The following is an 18,232-nucleotide window of genomic DNA, read 5'->3' on the forward strand; positions in this document are numbered from 1 at the left end:
TGATATGATCACTGTTTTCCACAGTTTTACACCAATAAGACAGTGATAGTCCTTTCTTATGTCACAGAGAATTATGACTATAAAATCAACAGCCTTTGCATGATGTTCATGCATAATACACTGAGTGACATGGAGCTGTGGCTTCTTGCTGAGCTCTCAGAGACCATGCCTGATCTGATAGGAACAAAATTTTGCTATTACAGCAGGAGTGTTAGACCGAACCAGTGACCAAGAGATGAGAGGTTTCATACCATGAGAAACATATGTTTTTCTAATGTCCCCATTTACTAACAAATGCATAAAAAGCATTATTTCCAGGTTCCTCAGAAGAGTTTCCTTATCCTGAATATAGAAACAGCTGATCCTTTTATTTATTAATTCATTTTCTTTTTTATTCTGTTACCACTGTTAAATGTTTCTTTTGTTCTTCAGGCAAAAGCCTTGTTTTCCTCCCCTACTCCTGCCTTTTAATTACTGCTGGCTTGATTGACAGAAAAAGAGGACAGAAGGATTTTTTTTTTTTTTAAGTAAAAGAAGCTGCTGCTTCTTCATCCTTAGTGACACAATGTAGCCAGCTATTAACAGGCTTTGTGTATGTATAAGCACAAGTAAAAGGGAGTGAGAGAGGGACAGGGAGCCAGAGAGGGAGAGCTTCAACATTTGATGATAAAATGTAGAGCTTGAGAGAATAATCACAAAAAGAGAAGAAAAGAAAAAAATAGGAATTATGTGAAAAGGGAAAGTTAATTGGTATAGAAAACTAAATTTAATATTCGCTTGTGGACTGCCTTAATGGTTTAATAACTGCCAATTTTGTACACAGGCTCTGTGCAGTTGTAATAAGAATTTCATCCCCAGCTCTTACAGGGAAAAGATAAGCAAGCAAATATACTGTGGCCACTGAATGCCCTAGTACTGTGTTTTATTATGTTTACTTTATAATCCCATCATCCCCATGCCACCAGCATGCTTGAGGGGTAGTGGAGGCAGCAGTCAGCACTCCCTGTTGGCTCCCTGTCTTTCACTGCTACCCTAAGGTACTTAAGAATGACAGTATAAAGAATTTCTGTGCAGATGAGCCTGTAGATTTGGGGAATTGGCTGCTTATAGACAAGGATTCTTTTGGTAGACTTAATTCCTTTAGCAAGGGTGAAGAACCATCTGTGGGGATTCTTGTCATGTATAAGGAAGTTAGTCATGCTCTCTGCGGAGTTGAGTTTCTTGAATTTTAATGAAACCCATGTCAATCTGTCTCTTCTATACCCCTGTGTTGAAATCAGTGGTCAGCTAGTCAACAATCACAACAGTAAATCACAGCAGATAAGCCATGCAGGACAGCAATGAAGAATGTACAGTCTTGTCTTTTTCTTTTCGTTGTCTTTCTTCTTTCTTCCCTCTCTGTTTCCTTTCTTTTTCTTTTTCTTTCTTTCTTTTTATCTTCTCTCTTCTTTCTCCCTTCTATCTCTTCTCTCCCTTCTCTCCTCTCTCTTTCTGTCTTTCTTTTCCTTCCTTCCTTCCTCTTTCCCTTTTGTTCCCTGCTCTTTCTTTCTTGCCTTTTTGCTTCTGCCTGCCTTCTTTCTTCCCAGAAAAGTAGTCTAAAAGTGTACATAATGAGTTATTACCATTTTTCTATCTTAGAGTGATAGGTATTTCAGAGCATGAGGAGAGGAAAGAAGAAAACACTTTGCATTTTGGAGATTTTTATCTTTCTTGATCCACCTGTGCTTTTTATTGGTCATTTAATGACTTTCCAAGCCCTTGATTTCCCCTAGTAACTGAAATGCAGAGACTGAGTTTTACTTTCTTAATTTTTAAAATTTATATATATAGATATATTATATGCATGGAAATTAACAAATCTGTAAAAAAAGCATAAGTTAGGAAAGAGATCACTGTAAATTACACTGTAATGGAGAAATTTGTTAGGCCTCCAAATTCTAAGAGCTAGGTACATGAAACAGTTAAAACAAGAAAATATTTTCTTTAATACTCTGCTTTATTAAAATTTGTTCTTCTACTCTAATGAGAGACCTTTTTCAGCCTCTAACAGTAAATACAATACTGTGAAGGGTTCCTTTGTTTTTTCTGTTTTTTCTTCTCTATTTTCCCCTTCTCTTTTCTTTCCAATTTGTACTATCTTGAAAGAATAAATGTCTCTTTTAGACTTGCTTTGAAAGCCTATAATATTATTCTGGAAGGGGTTTTTGGAACTGATCAGAAAACATAGATGTGCACTTGGCTTCCCATTTCAGGCTAAATGGAGGAAGTAGATTGAAACACAGGCATAAAGGAGCCCTCCTGTGTTGTAGAAACCAGTCCTTCTTGCTGTTGGCATCATGGCACATAACGTTCCTCATATTAAGTTCTATTTTAGAAGTAAATAAAAGGCATTTTCAGAACAAAAATCTCAAAAAGTTGAGATGTCTGCTCTAATTCTGAGATTAAAGTTATTTTTTCATTGTAGTCACTTGGTTTTGTGCAAACTTAGGACTTCAGCCTAAAATACCTTTTTTTTTCTTTCAGATATCTATTCTACCATGCTTATTGAGAGCATATCTAGTCTCAGACTGCATTTCGTTAGGCTAAACAGCCCATACCATCAGTGGATGAGTCTGTGTAGCTACAGACTGATTCCATCCATCCTCTCCAGTTTAGTCTCGCTGAACCTAGTTGTAGTATTGCCTTAGCATAGTACTTTGCTACAGTAAAGGCCGGACTAAAATAACTTGTCAGTCATCCTACTTCATCCCTTTCAATCAGGAACAACTATATAACAGACAATGAGGTTAGAAAGGCCCACAAAATATTTTGTTTGATACCACTTTACACAATAGGCTGCAGAATATATGCTACATATGACAAATATAAGATTCATGTTAGAAGAGTGAAAGGTGCTGCAAGAGAAGAAGATGAGAAATCATGCACATGGCCACTGTCCTGGGTCCCTCCACTAATGGCTTGGTTGCTAAATAAAGTTGCCAGTTTGCCAGGTAAAATGGTCTCTCAATAGAACTTTATCAGCTTGGACACAACGTTGTACTAATGGGATTATATGTTCTTGAACCTGGTTTGAATCTGGACTATTCAGATCTCAAGAAGAGGAGCATGTGATTGTTCAAATATGTTCATTTTGAAATAATTTTTATCTGCCTTTCAGATGGGAGGTATCAAGCTACTGTTCCTTTTGGGAAAGTTAATTTTGGTCCTTTATCCTGATGTTGAGCTTGTACTCTGAAATAGCTAGAAAAATCTGGCTGAGTGTTTAAAGCTCAGGTTATTTTTCTGTAACTTGAAAGAAGCATTCAGTTTGTAGGAATCTGTTGATATTTTGTAAAATTAACAGAAGTATCCTAAAAGATCCTAAGATATTATCATTCTTCCATACAATTTTTTAAAATCTCCAAATCTGTCCTGTAGAAAAAAACTAAAATTCTTTCCAAACTGGTGCCAAATGTCAAAATATTAGAATTTTCCATGTAACCAAGACATTAATTTTCTTAATTTGTCTGTTTGAATTTTACAGATGCCTAAACAAAACTCTAAATGTTGCAAGTATATAAAATTGTATACTTCAACATTTTGAGAAGTGATAATCCTAAATTATAAGGTAAAGGAGAGAACCACTTAAAATATATTTTCAAGCTCACTCTTGATATCAGTTCTTTTTGCTATTCTTATGGAACACAACAGCAAAACTTTCCTTTCCTGATAGTTATTTGTCTCTCTGTTTTCCTTCAAAAGCCCATGAAGAAGAAAGAACATTTAGATGAGGATCCTCATTTAACTGTTATGAGCCCTTTTTTTTGGGAGGTGTTTAGCTTATGTTTCACTCTGAGAATTCAGACACTAGACACCTTTTTGTCTTGATATTGTGAGGGCTATGGTATAGCAGAATCACCATCCTGAGTCTGGCACAGATATGAAAGGACTTCAGATGGGATTGTCTTCTCTCACTTTATCTACCTAAGACCCCAGGAACTGAGTTGTGATCTAAGTTATTACTCTAGAAGATAGCAAAAGTGAATGAAGTAAAGTAGCCAGCTCAATGGAGCAAACCTTTCAGAAGACAAAGAGTTTCTCCCATCTCTAGCTGGTGTCCAAGAATGTCTAAGATGGACCAAGTGAAATGTCATACTTTTATATGACTAAAGGTGCATGAGGTGAATCCAATGGTCCTGACCATATAGTTTTGTTACTGATGACAGTAGCTGTCAGGCTGAAATAGCTTCATCACCAGTGTCTTTTCCTACCAAATTTCTGCCTATCTCTTCTCTTACACAGGGTAAAGCTCAGACTATTTCAGACAGATAGGGTGTTCATCTGAACTTTAATAACAGATGGGGTACTCAGACACTGTTGATAATGGCTGTCACATTAGAATCAAAGAATCATAGAACAATTTGGGTTGGAAAGGACCTTAAAGATCATCTAGTTCCAACCCCCCCTGCTATGGACAGGGGCACCTTCCACTAGACCAGGTTGCTCAAAGCCCCATCCAACCTGGCCTTGAACACTGCCAGAGATGGGACATCCACAGCTTCTCTGGGCAACCTGTTCCAGTATCTCACCACCTTCACAGTGAAGAACTCCTTCCCTATATCTAATCTAAATCTACCCTCTTTCAGTTTAAAGCCATCACCCCTTGTCCTACCACTGCATGCCCTTGTAAAAAGTCCCTCTCCAGCTTTCCTGTAGGCCCCCTTTAGGTACTGGAAGGCTGCTAGAAGGTCTCCCCAGAGCCTCCTCTTCTCCAAGCTGAATAACCCCAACCCTCTCAGCCTGTCTTCATAGGTGAGGTGCTCCAGCCCTCTGATCATCTTCATGGTCCTCCTCTGGAATTGCTCAAGCAGGTCCATGTCCTTCTTATGTTGGTGCCCCAGAGCCAAAGTACCACAGCTGGGGTCTCACAAGAGTGGAGTAGAGGGGAAAATCACCTCGCTGACCTGCTGGTCACTCTTCTTTCGATACAGCCCAGGATACAATTGGCTTTCTGGGTTGCAAACACACATTGCCAGGTCATGTTGAGCTTCTCATAAACCAACACTGCCAAGTCCTTCTCTTCAGAGCTGCTTTCAATCCATCCTCTGCCCAGCCTGTATTTGTGTTTGGGATTGCCCCGACCCATATGCAGGACCTTGCACTTGGCCTCATTGAACTTCATGAGGTTCACACAGGCCCACCTCTCAAGCCTGTCAAGGTTCCTCTGGATCGCATCCTTTCCCTCCAGCATGTTGACTGCACTAAACAGCCTGGTGTCATCAGCAAACCTGCTGAGGGTGCACTCGATCCCACTGTCCATGTTGCCGACAAAGATGTTAAACAGCACGGGTCCCAATACCCGCCCCTGAGGAAAGCCACTCGTCACTGCTCTCCACTTGGATATCAAGCCATTGACCACAACTGTTTGAGTGCGACCAGCCAGCCAGTTCCTTATCCACTGAGTGGTCCATCCATCAGGTCCATGTCTCTCCAATTTAGAGACAAGGTTGTCATGTGGTACAGTGTCAAATGCTTTGCACAAGTCCAGGCAGATGACATCGGTTGCTCTTCCCTTATCCACCAACGCTGTAACCCTCATAGAAGGCCACCAAATTTGTCCGGCACGAATTGCCCTTAGTGAAGCCATGTTGGCTGTCACCAATCACTTCTTTATTTTCCATGTGCCATTAGTATTCTATTTCCATTAGTATGTAGAAAAGCTAGTCTGAAGTCTCATATAACAAGACATTATCAAATGTAAACTTTCGAGGAAGCATTGAGGCAACGACCAAAGACACAGTATATTTGCCATGGGTATGTTCACATGCTGCAATGCATTTGCTGCTGAAACACATTACCCAGAGGGAATTACAGATGCTCTCGTTTTGACCCACATTACTTTTTTTTGTTTTCAATATCAAGTCTGTCAAGCATTTTTCTTCATTCCTGTTTGGTCAGTTATAAACTGCAGCCTTTTTGCCTGAGTATTCAGATTGCTCCTGATTTTATGGCCACGAACCTGTCTGCTTTATGTAGCTTTTGTTGGTTGCATTCTGCCTTCATGTGTTTATTTCCTATGCTTAGTACAGCATTTTCTGATCTGTAGTTAACCACTGTCAGAACTGATCAAGAATTTCTCCCTTTCCTCGGGGTAATTAATAGGGAAACTTCTTTCTTATTTTATTTTGGAAATGTTTGTAAAAATTAATGAAGCATGTTTTGCTAAATTGAAGTTGTTGAACTTTTACAACTGAAATATATGCTGCCTTAGTGAGAAAGACTTAAGCATGGAGGAAAAAATAATGCATAGATAGTCCTTACTAAAGGAATCACAAAAATTGCATGTATTTATATTGTTTATTTTTTAACTGCATAGCTTGCAAATCTTAAGGAAAAATACACTTATGTTACTGATCAATTAAGACTAGTGCATTCAGTCTTGTATTTAAAGTACATTAAGTTTCTAGCCTGAACATCTCCAGTTTCTGCAATCTAACTTACACCCAGGATAGAGGATTTGAAATTTTGTCAATACACTGGGTTAGGAAAAGCAATGAACAAACATAATCTGTACATTTCATTTGGGATAGCACCTATTGTTAAATGTCTTTGCCTAGATTATGGTACTTCAACAGAAAGGTTAGGTTAAATTTACACGTGTGAACAAAAAAAGAACACACACTGAAAATGAGGAATTTCCATCTGAAACTGTAGGAAAGGGAAATCTTTAACTCATGTGCATGATAAGTCTTTGTTGCCCAGCTTTTTGTTCCTATTGTCATTATGATCTCTTTTTGACAGTAGTTGCCCTGCTGAATTCATCACTTTGTTCAGCAGTATAAGGCTTAACTCTCAGTGTTTTCTCCCTCTTCTTTCCTCTTTTCTTTGTTCCTTCCAAATAGATTAGTAGTCTAATTTGACTCTACCCTCATTCTAGTGAATGAAATAGATGAGAAGGAAAAGATGACATTGAAATCATCGTTTAAACACGGTGATGCTGAAGGACTCTGCACTTAACTTTTAGACTCCTAAATCCAGGAGTGGTACTCTGAGTTAGATACTGAAGTTCCCAGTCCAATGTGTAAGAAGACGTAAAAATCTCAGGATGAAGTTTTCAGTGCTGTGGATTTGAACAGGGTGCAGCCAGGTTTAAGAACATGTCTGCAATTTCACTTCTCTCTTGGACTGAAGGTCCTGCCTCTGGAGTGAGCCAGGTGACTCCACAAGGCTGGGATTCCAAACCTCAAATCAGATCCAGACTTAGTTCACTTTTGTCTAAGTGCATGGAGGTGGGGATATTTGACTTTTCTGTAATAACTAACTGATGAGAGCCTGTATACCAAAAGAAGTACACCTCAGCTTTCTAGACTCCTTTACCCAAAGGAGTTTTAAATTAGTGATGACTTTGTTTACTCTTTTATATCCTTCAGATGGAAAATTCTTATTCCTCCTTGCATGCTTTGTTTCCTTTAACCACACTGGGAATCCTATTTGATATGATGATGATGATGATGATGATGATGATAACAATAACTTATTTATGGACTATTTCTTTCTCTGATGGAGAGTGCTTTGACAGCATTCAATTGATGTTGCTGAAATGAAGGAAAGTTTACATTCAATTGTCTTGGACTTGCATCAGATAATATTTCGTGAATAATTCCACTCTTGAACACCATAGCTCCATTGGTGAACAGTAAGTAGTCTTCTACCATGACTGAATTCGCTCAAAGAAGGCAGCAGAAGATGGATAGAGTGAAAGGTTAGCTTTTATAGCATAGCAATGGCTGACAAAATTGTGTCGCTAGGTGAACTCTTTCTTATTCTAAAATTTGAATTTGCTTAGGTTACATGGTAGAGCAAGAATGGAAGACCAGATGGAATCGGGACTTCATGGGATAGAACAAATACACATCTGATTAAGAGCAACTACAAATATATACTTCTGATTTCAAAATTAATATTGACATAGAAGGTAGTATTCAGTATTGTGTGTAGGAAATACTACTTTAAATACACATAAATTTAACAAAATAAAGCCACAAAATAAAACTAGAGGTACAATTTGGCTAAACAGGTCTAAGAGGGAAGGTGGTCTGGGAAGGAACACGGAACCACGGATTTTCCAACAGACCATACTGTGTGTGTAGGTACATGCATGTATGTTTTTCTTCTGCTCCCGTGAAGAACAAGCTATTTATTGTTAGGTATCTAAATATAAATTTTGCTATCACATTGAAGAGCCCACTATGAGATTATACTTAAACAATTTTGATTAAAGTGTTAAAAAAGAGAAACGTGGGATGGAGAGAAGTTTGCAAATGACAGCAAGGTGTGACATTGGGCAACCTGGGACTGTCAACCTCCAGCTTACATTTTCTAATAGCATATGAAACGTATTTTGCAATATCCATTCATTTTGTTTTGGCATCATTGACATTGTGCTGCCTTTGCACAGGTGTGATGGGGAGTTGATGGGCTGTACATCAGTTTCATTAGAACTGAAGAACTGACTTAATACCTCTGCCGGACAAGCAAAAAACCCCACTGTAAAGCTCCAAAGAGCAGTGTTTATAAGTTTTCAAATAGAAGCTGAGAAATACCAATAAAGTTTGGATTCAGCTCAAGTGCACCATCAACCTCAGGTAGCTTCCTGGTATTTTTATTTATTTATTTTTTTATGATCCATTTGTCTAGTTCCACTGAAAGATCTATAAAGACAATTACTGGGGCAAAATGTATATGCAATTGCACATTGTACAATAGGAGCAAATAATTCCTGATCTCATTATTTGGATCGATAATTTGCTAAACTAGTATTAACAAGAGCAACAACTTTACTAGGTTAACGTGGTTTTGTACTGAGTAATGACTGCCTGGAGAAGGAAAGAACAGAGGGAGTAAATCCTAGCAGCCTTTTACTATTGAGGTAGCACATGCAAGTGAATCAATAGTGGCTGGTAAGGTGGTGCTGTAAAGATGCTTTATTGGTTTGACTAAGTAGTTTGGCAGGGAAGCTGCTGCAAGTATCAGTACGAACAATCAAATCTGGTCCAAACACAGAGCCTTCACTTTCTTGGAAGCACTAAAAATAACGTTTTGGTCATAAGAGCCTACGTCATCCAACCTGGCCTTGTGTCAAGGTTGTGAACTGTCTAGCTAGTTCAAACCTTTTCTTTTACTCACAAAAGATACCTTACCTCAGCCATTTGCAAAGGAGTTTCTCACAGAAGGCTGGTAACTAGCTACACGCTCACTACAGTCCATGGCGAAAGACAAGCATAGGGTAGCTCTGAAGAGCTTAGTTTTGATTTGCAACAGCACAGATCCCTTCCTACCCACCTCTGCACACCTACCGGGGGCAGCTAAAAGGAGTCTCAGTGCTAAGCTCCCTTTGTAGCCAGAGAGTCCTCCAAGGGGGGGCTTCAGTCTTGCTTAGATCTGCCTGACTCTCGAGAGCAGCCTGTCTCTCTCCATTTGCTGCCTAGGGAGTCGATGGAGACCAGGCTCCCAAGTTAAATCCTTCGCTTAGGTACCTAAATTTAGAAAGGCTGAATCTAAGCCCACAGTGAGTTAGTAGTTTTTCAGCAGAGAGGCCATAACTTATTAAAGGATGCTACATTGATTCTTTGGGGGTTTTTTTGAACATACATCAATTACAGTTTCGCCGAACAGAAATTTGTTGACATATGTGAGTTTTAACTTTGTTTTCAACAAATTACAATCTGCTAACATCCTTTCAGCACCATTAGCTTTGCCCATGCCTAGGGCACAAGAAGTCTTAAAAGTGCTTTAATTAATACTTTCTTAAATGTATTTTATTAGTAGTAGCATTGGTAGTAATAACAATAAATAATAACACTATGGACATATAAGAAAACTGGTAAATAAACAGTTTTAAGTCTGTTCGTGCCCTTGGCATGGACAAAGATAATGGTGTTTACTACTATTATTAATTAGTAGCAGTAGTAGTACTATTATTTGTATTTGTGTTTGGTTTTGTGTTTGTATTGCAGTAGTGCTAAAGAAACAGCTGCATTGACAGATCAGGATTTCATTTAACCATGTATTGTGCAAATACAGGACCTTCAAATAATTTACAAGCCAAGTATAAAACAGAGCTAGTGAATAAGCACAAATATATATACGCATGCAGGGGTTTTTGTTTGTTTCTCTTTGTGTGTGAGAGAGAGTGTAAATGTATTTTCTATGTGCGAGACTACAGCAGAACAAGGTGATAATTGTAGTGCACTAAACACCTAAACAGAATAAACAAGCCCAGAATCTTAGATTTGTTTGAGTATAAAATTTGCAGCAAACAAGGATATTGAGAAAGTTCCCTCAAGTTCACATGAACTGAATCAAATGAGAGTCACATAAGTCTCCTCCAAACTGCATGCAGTTTGTTTCTACCCAAAATCAAACCCAGGAAAAGATCTGACCTTCTTTAGAGCCAAACATGGGATGAAATCTCATTGCAAAAGCTTTCACAGAAAAATAGGATCAGAGACTACCCATCACCAACTCTTCCACTTAGCAACATTGTTGATACTAAGACATATGTTGAATATTTTAGGGATTTCAGCCCTTAGTGTTTCATTTTTCTCTCTTGACAGTCAAATGACCTTCTCTAGTGACAAGATGTTGGGCTGATAGCTAGACACATATCTAACTACAGTTCACAGTTTTGATTGTGTAAAGTTAGAGATCTTGACAGATTTTAAATCAATTACTATTTTGAGAAGCAAAGAATGCACAAGAATGATTTTAGCTATGTCTGGCTTCTGCCAGGATTCCTGAAAGAAAGCGGAAAGAGAGGGAAAGCGAAAAGGCTCTGCAATTTCTTCTTGACACTCTCTTATGACAAACATACATCCCCAACTAAAAATGGTCATTGTTGAGCCTGGATTCATCACTGTAAATGAGACATGTAACTTAGGAGCAAAACTAACCTTGACTTCTAACATTGGGAAACAAAGACACTTCCAGAGACTTCAGGCAGCCTGGAGGTACTTCTCTCCTTTTCTGTGGCTACAGAAAGTGCCTGGACGCCTACCGCAAAATCCTTCATTACACCTCAAAACCAGAAACCCTTCTGTCTCTGTGATCATTGTACTGGTGCAGGCTATTTGGGTTTGAAGAATATCTAACAACAGAGTCTCAGTTATATACATAAAATATAGCACTGACTATGGATTAGAAAGGGGCTGCCAAGTGCAGCATTCAAACACCTGGCGATATTGATTTTACACTTTTCCTGTGATTCTACATCATGTTCCTTTAGTTTCTGGAAATCTCTATAAGTTTTATACTGACATCAATTGTGATAAAAAAGGAATCAAATAATCTCCCTTCCCCCTCCAGAAATAGTTAGGAAAGCTCTATAGCACCATTAATATTTTTGTTAATGTAGGTGAACTCAAGGAGGGCAAAAGTATGGGGAAAGTTAAATCTAACCTCTTAGTGTGTTGTTTTTGTTTCTGTATTGGCTTTAGATTTGCTCTCCTAGTAACAAACATAAGAATATAAATATAAGAAAATTAATCTGGAGAATCCCCTTTATTATACGATTGTTATCACTGCCTTTTTTTTTGAATGCATCCAACAGGAGGTCAACTGACCATCTCAAATTAACCTCTTGGTTCAATTAGAAAACAGAGGTACTAAGACCATCCTCAAGAAAGGACATCGGATATATCCTGCACTTCATGAACATCCGATGCTTTGTATAGTGAAATAGCAATAAGAAGTGGATGCAGTCCTCTGAAATCCTCCATGTTTTACACTGTGACAGATGGAAGGACAGCTGCCCTTAAGGACCCCTTTATTTTCAAAATTCAGAAAGTCACAGAGTTGCTTTCATGTTACTTGCAGAAGGAGTATGGAGGGTTTAGGGTTTTTTTTGGTTTTGACTCCTGCAAAGGGACATGTATCCTTGTAGTTCCCTTGCTGATGAATCAGTGAAAGTCTTCTAGCGAAGCTAATTAGTGCTGCCTTATATTCAAAACTCTAGTATGAAGCCAAAGGTATAGCAGAATATCCAGACTTAGGAAAAAAACTGTCAGATTCTGAATGTTGCTGCTTGAACAACTAGCTTAGGAAGAACAAAGCCAATATTTTGTCATGTCTCATCATCAATGGAGGGGTTTGGAGCTCTACCCAGAGGGCAGGTTTGATAATACTGTTATTAATTTTACATGTATATATGTGAATTCACAGTACTATGGTAATAAATGCACTTGCTGTCCACTTTTTCCTTAAATTTGATTTTCAACAGCTCCAGTAAATACTTTGTACAAGAGCTGTAAAGACTAGAGTCCAGTAACAAAGCTGGTATTAAAGAAACTTAGAAGGGAGGAATAACTAAAAAACAAACAAACAAAAAACCACAAACAAAACAGACAGGAGTGACAAAGAAAAAGACTTTCACAGAACTGGAGCAGGACGTAGTGGCTTGTCTGTCAAAGAAATTGCTTAATTAGAAAATTAACAGTATCATCAAGAGATAGTAGTGCACAGCTAAGCTTTTGAGTAGTCTTTCAATATGCCTACATTGCTTGGATCATAGGTTTCTTCAGGGCAAATTAGCAATGTTTATTTAAGCAAATCATGTGGCTGCTCCCATGGGAACCTCTACTTCTTTGACTTCGGCACCCAAGAATCACACAGATCATCATATATCACCTCCAGAGACTGAGAAGAATTTTAATAGCAATAATATTTTGTTTCAATTCTTTAACACGCACTGATGAGTTTCACAGTTGCAAACCATATGACATGAGAGACAGTAGTGGCAGCTTTGAATTTTGAAGGTCTTAAGTTCCCAAGAAGGTGCTTTTTAAGCAACTTTTAATGAGTTGGGTAAAGTAGGCTTTCCAGCATAGGCATTCTTGAGATTAATTCTGGCAGGTGTTCCAGTGAATAAGTAAAAAAAAAGGTTGCTGTTGTAAAATGCTTTCTTAGGATTCTGCTACCTCTACTGTAACCAAATCAAAGTAAGAAAAGGCAGACATTTAGGAAGAGATATGATATATCCTTCTTTCAGCCAAAATTGATTATGAATGGGATATATATATGAGCATTAATTTATTATCATTTAAAAGAAGATCTTTGTGGGAAAATCTTTTATTTTCTCAAAAATATTTGGAGAGTGAAGACTGAAAAGTGAATGGGAAAGGAGCCCTGAAGATCTTTAGACAGGGAAGAAATATGCCATATGAATTCAGACAACTCAATTCAAGCCAAAGAGTTCAAAGATGCTAGCTAAGTAGTTTAAAAGCCATCTGTGAAGGAACAGTTGGTTTTGTCTAAAAAATGCTACGGAAACATCCAGAAAAGAGACATCTTGGAGGAAGTCTTTGTGAAATCCACAAAACTCCCACTAATAGTCATCTTGTTGGTTTAAGTTTCATAAAGGTCAGTGAACATGGACAAAAAGAGTGAGACAAATCCAAATGTCTTGGAATTCATCAAATTTCTGAGAATATATCTAGCTGGTTAAAGTATAATTTTAAACATGGATAGGCATAGAATTGATTAAAAGGGAAGAGGCATTTACTGATGCTGCTTTGTCTCTGACAGTGCTATAGACACTGCCAGAGAGTCTCAAATAATTAGCAAGATTGTGGCCACAGTGGAAAAAAATTATTTGGCACAGACAAATCTAAAGCGTTATTCCCAAGATATAAATAATATGTTACTCAAAGGGAATGGCTCCTGGATAGAATTGTACATGCCTGTGGCAAGAACACCTCACCAAAAACAGGTTTGTAAAGAACACTGTTAGAAATGCATGAATTTGCCAAAATTAAGAGATATGCCTATTGCTTTAGTCTGAATAAGGCAGAGTTTATTTGGTTTCTAGGATTTCCTTGAGTGGGACATTGCCTGGAAAACAAAGGTAATACAAGCATTGACAAGAAAGTCATGACAAATATTAGATTCCAGAAAAGGAATGAACTGGAAGATGGGATTTCACTGCCATTGGAGAAGATGAGAAAGAGAAGAATCTTTCAGCCAAATTATGCTCTTTTTTATAATAATATTGCTAGTTTTTAACTGAGCTTTAATTAAATTACTTTGCGTTCCTCATAGCTTGTGTTTGCATTCCTGATAGACTTAAAGTAAAGCACATTTTTAATTTTGCAATTGCTGCGCTTGCTTTTCACTCTTAGTTGACCTCATCATTTGTTAGAAGCCTACATGGCCTTAACAGTTGAAATGTGAAGTAATTTTTTCCGAATAGAGGACTAATTGCCACTGCTACAGGAAAAAATAGTGTGCAGGTTTTTTGCGGGGGGTGAACAAACACTCGGATTTAGAAGAGAGGAGCTGGTTACTCCTCCAATATCTTTAAATATTTGGATCATAGCAGCATGGAAGATGACAGGGCTTAGAGGGTCTCAAGAGTTCATCTACCCATATGCCCCTCCTCTAAGGGGGTATGAACTGCCCTGTTCCAGATAGATGTTCATCTAAAATGTTCTTAAAAGCTTTCATTCATAGACATTCTGCAACTTCCCTAGGCTATCTTTTCCAGAGCGATGAGAACGTTAGATAAAAGCAAAGTGAATGTATTAACTTTCATTGAGCGTACACAAGCTATGTTTTTGCTAGCTGAGCTCTTTGTAGTTGAACAAGAAGTTGTGCTGGACGGATTCTAATTAGATCCACAGCCCCCTCGTGGGTTCATTTTGAAATCCTGTTACCCAACTTCAGTTTCCTGATTAAGCTCCAAATGAAAAGGATGCCAGAAGTCTGCCAAGTAGGGTGCCAAGCCACCAACAAGACCTTAAGCACTAAGACTATTGCATTGTGGGAGCTCACAAGTCATGAGAAATGAAATAATGTGAGATATCTGCAGCCAGGCCACAGTGCCACAAACTCATTTCCAAAAATTACTTTCTCATAGGAACCATCACCGCCAGGGTTTGAAAGAGTGGAATTGCGTTGGAAAAGTGTTGTGAGTTCAAAGATGATGGAGTGCAATTTGATTTCTCCTCTTTGGCTTTTATTTTATTTTATTTTGGTTTACTTTATTTTATATGTTCTTTTCTTTTTTTCTTTTTTTTCTTTTCTTTTCTTCTTTTCTTTAGTTTTTCTTTTTCTTTTTCTTTTCTTTTCTTTTCTTTTCTTTTCTTTTCTTTTCTTTTCTTTTCTTTTCTTTTCTTTTCTTTTCTTTTTCACTGCTGTTTTTAATTTGTGGCTTTGGAGAATTGTTTCCTCAATTTAGCCACAGAATGCATAGATATTATGAGAAGCAAAGTGCCTCTTTCTTCAGAGAGCAGCATGAAAGAAGACATACATCATCCAGATGATTCAAGTCTGTGGGGTGAAAGTATTTTTATTCCCTAAGAACAGAATTCTTTTCTTGTTTAGGTAATAAGAAGCAAAGTGGGAAGGGAAGGGAAGGGAAGGGAAGGGAAGGGAAGGGAAGGGAAGGGAAGGGAAGGGAAGGGAAGGGAAGGGAAGGGAAGGGAAGGGAAGGGAAGGGAAGGGAAGGGAAGGGAAGGGAAGGGGAAAACTACTGGCAGACCTGGAATGGTTCATTTTAGGGATCAGACTGGTTTTTTTTGTTTTGATTTGCATCAATTTCTAATTAGGAATAATTGATCTTAACTTGTTTTACATAGTTCACTTCTACAAGAACTTAAACCACTGTTAATATGACCTTGTTTCTCAGTTAACATAGACATTCATTCCATATCCCTTACTTGAAAAAAAAAATCAGACTAGCTTAAGGAGTTCCCAAAATGCATCTCAAGGGTCCCAAAGGAACCATTTAATTGCAGCCATATAATTAAACATAAAACTATTAGATACACCTTAGATAAAGTTTATGTAGCCTCTAGCTTGTTGTCCCCCTACTTCAGTGGCACTTCATGAAAAAAAGCTTGGCAATCTAATTAATTGTTAAGCTGTAACATGTTAAGCTGTAACATCTTCAATTGATGAAGAAAAGATGTTTCTATGTCACAAGTCATTCTTAGAAAAGCCTCAGTTTTTATCTTGGGAAAACAGTGAGAATAAAATTTAGATGCAACTTCCATCTCTCTTGTTGAGAAACTTTCTCTGATTAGAATAACCCAGTTCATTTAAAAGTTGTTTGAAGGAGAGAAAAAGAAGGTGTCAGAACTGGTAAAGTAGGATATGATTAGACATGAACTGTCTTCTGAATATTATCATTGTAGAAGTAACAGAGTATGAATTTTGTGTCATCTGTATTACCAGAATGAGGGAAAATATTCCCAAGCACCCTTGTTCTCTGCTTACAGAGTACTGAAAATGCTTACTTATCCAGGACCATACATTTGGAATAAATCTGTGTGCTTTCTGATTAAAATGGAGACCTCCTGCCAAAGAAGTGTTTGTGTCTGGAGACTGAGAAAAATACCAGATTACACTTCCAACATCTGTAAACCACAGATTTATAGCCAGCAAGGAACTGACCTGTCATGTTAACTGCCCATTAGCTTTAGAGAAAATAATAACTCGCGAAATATGAAAAAAAGAATTGCAAAGATGAGAGAATTACATACTGACAGCTTCAAAACCAGCTTCACAAGACAGGCCTTCTGGTAGAACTCTAGCAGACCCAATGTGGTGACTTTGCCATGACAAAGAATAGCCATTTATCAGAGCAATATTCACCCCATCTCCCCCCTGCCGGCTGTTTTCAGTCATAGTTTAGCAGAAAAAAGAGAGAAAAGCCTCTGGTTTGCATCTAGTCTCCTTTAATTTCTTTCTTTACACAGCAAAAAGTTCAATGCCTTTTTAGGCAAGTCTTGTGCCCTGTTAGACTGCCTAGACCTTGATGTTCCCTTGACTAACAAGCCTGTAACCTGGAGAGCCAAATGACTCAGGAGAGCATACAAAGAGAGAGACCTGTGCTGGAGTAGTGGCTCCATCAGTCTCTTATTAGAAATTGGAGGACAGATCCTGTTCTTCTTCACGCTTCTGTAAGAAGAGTAGCTCCAGAGATTTCACTCAAACTGCAGTGGTGTAAATCTAGACGAGAATTTGTTCCTCCGTGACAGCAGCTCTAAACTTAATAGAATTGTGAAGATTGAGGGGTTAAAGTAATGAGTTCCTCAACAGTTCACCTCTTACTGCCAAGTATTCATTAAGCTTGTACTGGACGTCTTAGACAGTCACCTCTAAAGTCTCTGACTTTCTGGTGAGGATACAGTCAATCTTCACTGTAATGTCCTCAAAACTTATATCTCCAAAATGTGCTTTCATTAGATTGCTCTACAAATCACCCCTTTAAGACCAATTCTAAATATGCTTTCTGAACTGTAGAGTGATTAGTGCTGAATGCAGTACTTTGGGTGAGGTCCTAACGAAATACGCTGTATTTCCTTAACAATAATTGAGTTGAAGGCTTTAGTATAAGGGGTTTTTTATTATTAAAATAACTCTCATATCTCTCTCCAGGTCAATATGCTGTAGTACCTTCCCATTAAGCAGATATTATGTCCTTTTATTACATTCTCCGAGACTCATTATTCTGCATTTATCTGCATTGAATTTGCTATCTATTAGCTCAAGTACTTAAATGATCTAAATCCTTCCCTACCTGACTGTATTGTTTCTCACGGATGACCTTTCCTCCCAATTTAGTATCATCTGCACACCAGAAATTTTTAGTTTAAATAATATGCTCTGAGTCATTTAAGGTACTGAAAAAGCTGTGGTTCCAACATTGATCCCTGCGGTGCCCCTGACACAAGTAACTTTGCTGCGGCTTAAAAGCAGAACGCAAAATGTGCGATCTCACCAGCTGCAGTTTAACAATATGGCATTCTCAGTTTGAATGAAAAGTAAAGCCTTGCTTAATAGGTATCTAATTTTTGTAAAGGGTGTTCTGGCTTTCTTGGAAACAGATGGTTAACATTTCTAAAAGGCTTCAGGCCATGCCTACACTATGGTTGCAAAAAAAACGGGTGCTCGCCCAGCGCTGAGTAACAGTTGGGGACGTGCACCCCGATCCAGGGCAGGCGAGCTCCAGCCACTCCAGCTGCCTTTGTCCAATGCCATGGTCAACCCATACCAAAAACCTTGTCACAGCATTGCTTGAACGTAGCCGTGCTGCTCCTGGAGACGAGCTTGTAATTCGTTTGAGTATGTCTTTGAAAGCAAGCTGAATGAAGGATAACCCCTGCCCAGCGCCCTGCTGCGCGTGGTCAGCGCTGGTTTGATAGGACCTAAATCTCACTCCTTTACCCAAGGTGGATGTGCCAGGTTAGCTACA

Source organism: Buteo buteo, chromosome Z, assembly GCF_964188355.1.
Source record: "Buteo buteo chromosome Z, bButBut1.hap1.1, whole genome shotgun sequence".
Taxonomy (NCBI): domain Eukaryota; kingdom Metazoa; phylum Chordata; class Aves; order Accipitriformes; family Accipitridae; genus Buteo; species Buteo buteo.